The 11,060-nt window shown below is 36.1% G+C and overlaps 1 long non-coding RNA gene across 1 annotated transcript; it reads right to left on the bottom strand.

Moving 5' to 3' along the window:
• Positions 1-2,374: 2,374 nt before the first annotated feature.
• LOC133517083 (uncharacterized) lies at positions 2,375-9,050 on the bottom strand. Its single transcript, XR_009799322.1, has 3 exons — positions 8,806-9,050; positions 7,700-7,772; positions 2,375-2,544 (listed from the first exon to the last, which is right to left on the bottom strand). It is a non-coding gene; the product is annotated as an uncharacterized LOC133517083 (long non-coding RNA).
• Positions 9,051-11,060: the final 2,010 nt, after the last annotated feature.

Below are 11,060 nucleotides of genomic sequence, written 5' to 3' on the forward strand. Positions count from 1 at the left end.
ACTAACTGATAGGATTCCAATATTACTCTAATATCGGTGTGCACGCCCCTTTTTATTCATAAGCAAGGTAAGATTGAACCACTATAGAAGGTAGCGAAGAGGCCGGCAATGGAACTGGTAGCGTTTGATGGAGACAGTTTTCTGTCAAATGCAAGTTCAAATTGGCCTGACTGTCTCACTCGCACACCGGAGTAGCGTTTCATATAAGCGTACTTTGTTATATCCAATCGACTCGCTCTATTTAGTAGGTTTCATTATCTCGATCCATCAGTTAAGTAACAATCTCTTCAATCTGGTGGATCGAGATGGTGGATCCTCCTGGACAGATGGAACCTATGGATAGGAAAACGTTATGCTCAACAATTTGGTAGCAGAAGCGATGTGATTTTTTTAAATCGCGACTGTGTCATTGACATAATATATCTGAGGACGGGCCTTACGGGAACTTACTTAATAAGAATGGGGCCAGTACAGCGGTGTTACGCACACGAGTTTGAGCCAATCGTGCAGTCTAACGCCACAAGTACCACAACGTGATTGGTTGATGAGTTCGCATTACGCACGCGATTGATCGCATCTAGTTGCGTTAGACAGCACGATTGGCTCGAATTTGTGAATGACACAACTGAACTAGCACTATCGTTATTGCCCCTAAGGTCGGTCCTTAGATATATGGTAAGCGTCAGGATGGCGGTGGACCTCAGCGAATTTCAAAGAAATATTTATAAACATATTGTACCTTCTGTGTACCTCAGTGTACCTTTAATAGAAACCAGTGTACCTTTCCCCAAAACGAGATATTTTACAAAACGGTCCACCCGCCAACCTGACGTCAGGATGGCGGGTGGACCTATGAAATCTTGCATTATACCGCACTAAAAGTATGCAGTTATATTGTGCATGAGCTTAGCCTAGCTTGTTTTGGGGAGAGGTACACCGGTTTCTATTTCTATTTACAGAGGTACACTGAAGGTAGGTACAGTCACCATCATATATATCGGAGCGGCCAAGGTACCCACGAATATCTGAACATGCCTCTACTGTCAAGAGGTTAGAGTGCGTGTTTAGAGATCTTTGAGCACCTCGGCCACTCCGATATAATTATCTGATGGCGACTGTACCATATAACTGCATACTTTTAGTGCGGTATAATGCAAGATTTCATAGGTCCAACCGCAATCCTGACGTCAGAATGGCGGGTGGACTTTTTCTTAAATATCTCGTTTTGGGTTAGGTACACAGAAGGTACAGTATGTTTATAAATACTTACGTACTGCTATGGCGCAGCGACCCGAAGTGGATTTTGGCCTCCGACACCAAAGACCGCCATGCTTCTCTGTCCAAAACCGTTTCCATCTAGTCGACGGCGCCGAGTTCGCTAAGGTCTTTTTGCATTTCGTCTCTCCAGCGGGACCTACCTAGGACGTCTAGACGGTCTTCGGCCATTTGGAACTTCAGAGTACGCCCTCCAGGCTGCACGATCCTCACCCATCTGGACTACGTGCCCGAGTCATCGGAGTCTGGCAGCGCGAAAAATCCTAGGACTCACACGTGGAGAGGATGGAACCTGGAGACTCCACAGGAATCAGGAGATTGAAGATCTGGTGTCCGAGCCGAACGTCATTGGATGTTTATAAATATTTCTTTGAAATTCGCTGAGGTCCACCCGCCATCTAGACGCCAGATGTCAATGCCGAGTGCGACCGCCCTTAAAGCGGTGTATTATCGTCTCTCCAATATGTTCTCCTGGTGGGTCCACGGGGTTTATTTTAAGTGTTATCATAAACAGTGTTCACCAGCGGGTCTACGGGTACCTAATTATTTTTACCATGGGCCGACCATGAACACGATTCTATTTTGAAAACGTTGCCCGCGTAGCTACTTCAGTCTTAGGCGGTATATACTCTACACCACGTTCACAAAAGATTGATATTTTAGGTAAAAACTCACATTTCGCTATATTTGTCCATAGTAAATACTAATTCAAAAACTGTACTGTAGGGCCTAAAATCTTCTGTGATAGTAATGTAGAAATAAATACTGTTGACAGGCGGTCAACGGTATTTAGTACAATAATTACACTGAAACAATTCGTATAGAATACAGAACCTATGAATAATATATATCTAGAGAATCTAACTTTAATGCAATAATATAACTGAACAAAAGAAATACATTAGTACGAGTAGTACGATCAACCTATATGTCTATTTTTAATAGTTTTAAGTCCCGGATAGACGTGCGAGTAAGTTCGCGAACTTACAGCTCGACGACCTTTTTCGCTCGTGTGTGAGCCTAAGTACGCGTACTTTACAAGCGAAAAAAGTCGTCGAGCCATAAGTTCGCGAACTTACTCGCCCGTCTATCAGCCACTTTAATGTTCGTGTATCGGTTCTGTATTCTATGGCCAGTAATTATGCTTTATTTTTCAACTTTCTTTGACTACACACAAGTACACATTATATTTGCTTTTTTCTTGAACTTTATCTTGCCCATGTTCGATTCTTCTTATGTCGATGCATCCTCATTATTTCCGTATGGTTTCTGAAAATACAATAACAGTTTTTGTATTGTTTTCTAATACCTATCTTTGAAGTCGGTTTCCGATTTTTAAGAGAAGTTTTTTTCCATGTAAGTACCGTCAAGTGGGGTAAATTAGAGCAGATGGGATACCTATCGACAATTATGTCAATAAACAGTTTTACGTTCCATCAAGAATTGAGAGGTTGCTTCAATTCCTCATGGAACCCATGATCTAAGCTAGACCTTTACACAAATATTCCTTTAACCTCGTTAAGCAAGTAGCTTCTTTACAAACATAACAAAGAAGACAAATCGTCTAGCGTGAAATACGCATCGTTAAAGAGTTCTTTTCTGGTCCTGATCAGAAGTTCCACTTCTTCAAATAGCACTTTTTTGAATGGCAATGCCTGGTCTGTTGATGAAACTAAAAAACGCCTATAAGATTTGGGGAGTTCCCTTAATTCCTTGTGGTTTTGTCAAAAATAGGACCATCTTGGAACTATATACCCACTTTCAAACGATAACTAATTTTCAACATTGGTTCAGAAATGACGAAGATCTTACTTAACATATATACAAAAAAAAAGTTTTTGAAGTCGGTTAAAAAATAGTATCTTTACAATACTTCCTTTTACTAAGAAGGGATGACTACTACAATTTGCTTACTAAGTAAGTACTTACTTACTATTAGTATCAGATTGGAGTCGACTCGAGAGTCGATAAAATGGGCGTCGCTACCCTTTCCGGGTGGGGGAGATTTCACCGCATGAAAAAGAGACACATATAGTGAGTTCTTACTGTTCTACCAAACTACATATATAAAGTAGTCGTACTTTTTGAGTCAAATTAGTTTAATTCTAAAGGTGCGACGTAATGGCCTGAAGCCCGCTCTTAGCATACCTAGTTATACTATTTGATGGATATTGGTGTCAATTTATAATACGTTTAATTATTCATTGTCTTTACCTAATTATCTTTACCTTTTGCCGACCGGTTTGGCCTAGTGGGTAGTGACCCTGCCTATGAAGCCGATGGTCCCGAGTTTGAATCGCGTAAGGGCATTTCTTTGTGTGATGAATACAGATATTTGTTCCTAAGGCATGCGTGTTTTCTATGTATATACGTAAATATATATTTATCTAAATAAGTATGTTTAACGTCGCCTAGTACCCATAGTACAAGTTTTGATTAGTTTGGGACCAATCTGTGTAAGATTGTCCCTACATATTTATTTATTTATTACCTAACGTAACCTACATTAGGTAATGAAAGCATTTTATTTTTGTAAGGGTAACAGTTTTGTTAGGATATAAAATGGTTAATGATAAAAACTAATAATTTTACCAGCATTTTCACTTTATATTCATGTATTCGAAACCTATACATTTATGACATTAACTTTTGCAAGGCGATAAGATTTTTTATTCACAATAACTTGTCCGTATTCGAACTGTCTGGCTACCCGGCTAGCCGTGGCTGTGTACCCGGATTTTATACTCTGAAACTGGAACTAGTGACAGATAAGAGTCGATTGATGTTTTTTTTAAAGATACTTATACTTAAATAGAATTACTTACTTATGTTTAATTAAAAGAAAGACTACTTATACATAATAATCCTTACAGTTTTAACCTATTTAACCTACCTACCTACCTACTTTTAATAGTAGCAGTTCGGTTCACTTCGTAGAAATACCTGTTCTAAGAATAATGAAAAAGAAAGAAGAGTAATAAAAATAAAGAATCTGGAAGTCATTGAGGTGTTCCGTTCTTCATCAGCAATTCTACTTCAACAAATGTCACTTTATTGAGTAAAAATGCTTGTAATATTGATGAAAATCCTAAAATGACTATATGTATGCCTATCCTATACAATATGAGAAGCTCCTTCGGTTTCTCGTAGAACCTATCATCAGAACTGGACCTTGACACAAATGTTCCTTAAAAGCCTTACATGCTATAAACGAAATAAAATAAAAAAACGCCTAAGGTAAAATACTTGTCGTTGAAGAGTTCCATTTCAGCAGTATCAGCATAGTTTCAGTAATATCAGCAGTTTCACTTCATCAAATGTCACTTGTTCAAATAAAAAAAAACTTGATATGTTGACGAAAATCCTCAATTCCTCATTGAATCCATCATCATAACTGGACCTTGACACAAATGTTTCCTAAGAACCTAGCTTGCGTTGAAAAGTTCCGTTCTGGACAACATCACCAGTTCCACTTGATCAAATATAACTTTTTTTAAATAAAACACCTAGAGATATTGATGAAAAAAAAAACTATATGTATTTCTATAAGGTTTGAGGTGTCCATCATCAGACCTAGACACTAGACACTGGTGTCTAGCACAGATATTTCTTAAGAACCTTACTTTCTACAAACTTAAAAGTTCCGAGGAATTGTTCGGATTAATCTCTGCCGCCTCTTTCCGTCACCGCTTTACGCTACATCATTTATATCTTCACCACTTAGATGGTTGGCAATCCTCAACTGTGCATTTCTCTAGAAACTTCCTGCCTCATACAGCTAAACTATGAAATGATCTGTCGCATGCGGTAATCCGGCCCAATACGATCTTTAAAACTTTAAGGAAAGAGCGTATTCCTATCTTAAATGCCGGCACCGCACTTACAATCCCTATGGTGTAACAGATGTCCATGGCCAGGGGTAATTGCTAACCATCAGTTGATTCGTCTGCTAGTTTGCCTCTTATATCACAACAAACAAAAAAAGAATAAAATCTCACGCGTTGAAGAGTTCCGTTTTAGTCAACATCACTAGTTCCACTTCATCAAATGCCACTAATGTGAATAAAAAAAGCTAAAGATATTGATGAAAATCCAAAATGACTATATACCTATAAGAATTGAGGAGAATGAGGAGTTCCCTCGCTTTATCATGAAACACGTCATCAGAACTGTACTTCGACAAAAATGTTTCTTGAGAACCTTACTCGCTACAAACTTAACAACGAAGAAAAATTGCGCGCGTTGGAGTTCCGTTTTGGTCAACATCAGTAGTTCCACATCATCAAATGTCACTTTTGTGAATAAAATTTGATAATATGTTGATGAAAATCCAATAAGTACTATATATATACCTATAACATTTAAGAAATTCCCTCGATTCTTCATGGGACCCATCATCAGACCTTTACCTTGACACGAATGTTCCTAAAAACCTTAGTACTTAAAACTTACTTGCTACAAACTTAACTAATAAAACAAATCGCGCGCGAGTTGGCGAGTTCCATTCTGGTCAACATCAGTTGTTACACTTAGTCAAATGACATTTTTTTAATAAAAATGCTTGATTATGTAAATAAAATCCCAGAAATTATTACATGTATGCCTATAAGATTTTAGGAATTCCCTCGATTCTTCATGAAACCCATCATCAGAACTGTACTTTGACAAAAATCTTTCTTAAGAACCTTACTTGCTACAAACTTAACGAAGAAAAATTGCACGCGTTGGAGTTCCGTTCTGGTCAACATCAGTAGTTCCACATTATCAAATGTCACTTTTGTGAATAAAACTTGATAATATGTTGATGAAAATCCAATAAGTACAGCTGTTACACTTAGTGAAATGACAATTTTTTAATTAAAATGCTTGATATGTAAATAAAATCCCAGAAATTATTACATGTATGCCTATAAGATTTTAGGAATTCCCTCGATTCTTCATGAAACCCATCATCAGAACTGTACTTTGACAAAAATCTTTCTTAAGAACCTTACTTGCTACAAACTTAACGAAGAAAAATTGCACGCGTTGGAGTTCCGTTCTGGTCAACATCAGTAGTTCCACATCATCAAATGTCACTTTTGTGAATAAAAGTTGATAATATGTTGATGAAAATCCAATAAGTACTACATATATGCCTATAGCATTTAAGAAATTCCCTCGATTCTTCATGGGACCCATCATCAGACCTTTACCTTGACACAAATGTTCCTAAAAACCTTAATACTTAAAACTTACTTGCTACAAACTTAACTAATAAAACAAATCGCACGCGAGTTGGCGAGGTCCATTCTGGTCAACATCAGCTGTTACTTTTAGTCGAATGACACTTTTTTTAATAATAATGCTTGATATGTGAATAAAATCCCAGAAATTATTACATGTATGCCTAAAAGATATTAGGAATTCCCTCGATTCTTCATGAAACCCATCATCAGAACTGGACATTGATGTATTAAGTACACCTTAAGAACCTTACTCACTACAAGCTTAATAAAGAATACAAAACGTGTGCGTTGAAAAGTTCCGTTCTGGAACACATCAGCAGTTCCACTTGATTAAATGTAGCTTTTTTTTTAATAAAACGCCCAAAGACATTGATGTAAATCCAAAAAAAACTATATGTATTTCTATAAGGTTTGAGGTATCTATCAGACCTGGATGTAGACACAGATGTTTATTAACAACCTTACTTTCTACAAACTTATCAGGACAAATCTATTACGGCGAGTGTTCCATCGAATTACTCAGATTAATCCTTGCCGCCTCTTTTCGTCATCGCTCTACGCTACAACATTTTTATTTTCACCACTTAGATGGTTGGCAGTCCTCAACTGTGCATTTATCTAGAAACTTCCTGCCTCATACAGCTAAACTATGAAATGATCGGTCGCCTGTGGTATTTCCGGACCAATACGACATTTAAAACTTTAAGAAAACAGCGTATTCCAATCTTAAAGGCCAGCACCGAACTTACAACCCCTATGGTTTAGCAGGTGTCCATGGGCGGCGGTAATCGCTTACCATCAGGCGTGACGTCTGCTCATTTGCCTCTTATATCATAAAAAAAAAAACAAAGAAGAAAAATCTCGCGCGTTCAATAGTTCCGTTTTGGTCAACATCAGTAGTTGCACTTCATTAAATGCCACTAGTGGGAATGAAAAAGCTTAAGGTATTGATGAAAATCCAAAATGACTATATGCCTATAAGATTTCAGGTGTTCCCTCGCTTCCTCATGGAACCCATCGTCAGACCTTTACCTTGACACAAAGGTTCCTAAAAACCTTGGTACTTGAAACTTACTCGCTACAAACTTAACAAAGAAGACAAATCACGCGCGTGGAAGAGTTCCGTTTCTGATCAACATCAGCAGTTCCACTTCACCAAATGTACTTACTTACCACCCATTTATTTGAAACAGTACCTAGGTACTCCATTTTGATGCCGCCAGCTTAAAACTTCAATGGCCTCAGTGTCCGATGAACAACTTAAAAATGCTGAAAGTAATAACAATTATAATAAGTTGGGGAGTAGCGACCTTACACACCCGAGTGCTCCTGGGGAGTTCTGTTACCGGACATACAATAATAATAACAAAAATAAATATTATAGGGACATTCTTACACAAATTAACTGAGTCCCACGGCAAGCCGAGAAGGCTTGTTTTGTGGGTACTCATACAACGACATAATAATATATAATATACAAATACTTAAATACATAGAAAACATCCATGACTCAGGGACAAATATCTGTGCTCATCACACAAATAAATGCCCTTACCGGGATTCAAACCCAGGATCATCGACTTACTAGGCCAAACCGGTCGTGAAAAAAAGAGCAAAAAAAAAGAAAAATATGTCAAAAGAAAATGCGATTTGGAAACGTTATTCGCCACTTAATATATATCTGGTTCACAGCATTTATTTGGTGCTGATATAATGCCTACAATATTACCTACCCGAGTACATTAAAATATGAATAAATTATCATAAATTCAAAAGATGGTCCCAATAACAGTTCATTTTTACATGGAAAAATGGCTTTCATGTAAAATGTTTGTCAGACATATTTTTGGAAGTATAGTACAATCATTAACTTAGAAATATAGGTAACATTTCACGAATAAAAATACGGTAACACATATTTTTAATAATTTTTTTAACTTATCCTACGCAAAATAGAATTGGAGAAACTGTATAGTAAAGTATGAATCCGCTCTAAGTCCCCTTACATAGACAGTGGGAAGTAAAATAATTCTTGTTCTGAAAACAATAAAATGTAAAATGATTAGGTAGGACAATCCAAACTTCTAAGGTCGCGTAGATCAGAAGTAGATATGAATTTGTTCGACAATACGATAGGAAACTTTTCAGCATTTACATTGGCGCATTTTTTTCTGGAATACTATCTAAATTGCACTTTGTATATATGCTACATTTTTTATATAATTTGGAGCCTTTATTTTCCATGGAGTCGAACGCTATATAGCAGCTATACGAGAAAAAATAATACTTTTATCTTACCTACCCCATGAATAGTGAAGATCATCAAGGAGCATACTCTCTGAGATCAATGGAATGGAGCGCCTTTCGATTGGAGAAAATTATAGCGTATTAGAAATATACTATTTTGTAATTACAATGTTGAATATTTTAAATTGCGTGTTTTGACAATTATTGTTGACAATATTACATTCAGAGTCATCTTGACATAACTTTAGAAATCCATAAACTAGTCTATACTTTTTAAAATGATGGAGTAAGACTGACGAGATTACCGCTATGTATAAATGTTTTACGTCAAGTAGAATTTTGCTTTAGAGCGACATCTGGCGTTGAGTAGAAAAGTTAAGGCGTAATTAACTACAATTAATTAACTCATTAAATGGTTTTATTTTGGTCCCTGCAACGATTTGACCCCAGTTATATTAAACGAAAAATAGCTTATAAAAATACTTTTCACATGATATACATGGCATTTGTATACACTCTTATTTCGCTGTGTATCAAGTAATTTTTAGAATGACGATTTTTTTAAACTGTACATTGTGTCCCTTTAAATACTTTATCATTGGTGTTGATACAAAAAACATAAAGCATTTTTTATATTCTTTCGAATAAAATACGCTAAAACTTTTTATATCCCGCGTATAAGGAAATATAACTGCTTATATGCGCAACTTCTTTTTTTATATAGCTCGGTCCCTGCAAGTGGTCCAAGGTTGGTGCCATACAATAAAATAATACTACGATTAAGAGCTTTAAAACGACATATGTCTCAACAGTATACATCCATGGGACACTCCCCATACAAAAGTGCCCATTGTCCTTTATAATTGTAAACAAAAATTTGAGCACTTTTGAATGGTTAAATATAATAAATTACTGATTTAAAAATTTTGTTTTTATAGTGATATTGACATTGTGACAGTTTTTACTACCAAGTTCTATTTTATTGTTAAGAAGTTATTTATTAACTTCAAATTATAGATTTAGGAATACATATTACGCAAAAAACTAGAAAAATATGTCATTTAATTAACTTTTATATCCCTATACCAAACCGGATCCGGTCCGGCCGGATCCGGCCGGACTACGGCCAAAATCCGGCCGGATCCGGCCGGATTGAAAACCAATCCGGTTTGCAATCCCTAGACCTAACACGCCAACTGCATTATAATTTGATACTTCTCACTACTATAAAATCGCAAACCTACATTATTCTTCTATAAGTATTATAAAAGTGCTTAGCCAGTTGTTTATTTTAATTAATCTTTTACGTTATACATAGCTAAAACACATTTACTTGGAAAAACTATTAATATGTTTTATCACGTACAGTCAAAGAATTTAATTTCCTACCCATTTCGTACCTTGTCACAGTGACAGTAGTATGAGGTCTCTAGCGAGTTTCATGTTGTTTGTCACTGACAAGGTACGAAATGGGTAGGAAATTAAATTCCTTGACCGTACAATTTTTAATAATTAAATACTACACAAAAAAACAGTTACGATGCTTTAACCGTTTGTGTAAAAGGCTTTTATTGCGATTCATGTAACAAATACATCACTAAAACCTATTTAGTGTGCTTAACGGGTAATTATGTTTGAGAAAAAGAATAATAATACAACAGTTAATCATGGCCAACCAACAATGCCACGCTAAAACCTCGCTAAGTGTAAAACATATTCCCTTGAATTTTATTACGTAAGGCAGACAGTTTAACCATGTAGCGCGCGCTGTAAGTTGTCTTTTTTCTTTGGTGACTGATGGATGCATGCTTATATATATATATATATATATATATATATATATATATATATATATATATATATAAAACCGGAAACCGAAAGTAAGTACTACTATTTTCATACGGTGGTACATACACTTGTCATTGTAATGTAAGCCAATGATAATTCACGTCGGTTGTGGATTTCTACATAGCGAGAACATGGTCACTACGAAGACATAGTCTAATTTAACAAGCAACTATATACTTATAATAGAGAGTTGCTGAAATTGCTCAAACATATTGAGCTGGTCTTCCAAAGGTCTAAGTAGCAAATGTCAGCATAAAGTAATATAGTAAGTAAGAGGGAACATACAATAACAAAGATAATTCATAAACATCAGGTTACTCCCCCGTATCTGATAATGACCAAAAGAGCAAATTCATAGTAGTCAAATAGATTAAAAAAATTAGTTTACTTAGTTATACAGACCATATATTTAAATGATAATCCACAGATATCTATAGATAATCCATTTTTATCGGTTGTGAT

The sequence above is a fragment of the Cydia pomonella genome, chromosome 4, assembly GCF_033807575.1.
Source record: "Cydia pomonella isolate Wapato2018A chromosome 4, ilCydPomo1, whole genome shotgun sequence".
In the NCBI taxonomy this organism is placed as follows: Eukaryota; Metazoa; Arthropoda; class Insecta; order Lepidoptera; family Tortricidae; genus Cydia; species Cydia pomonella.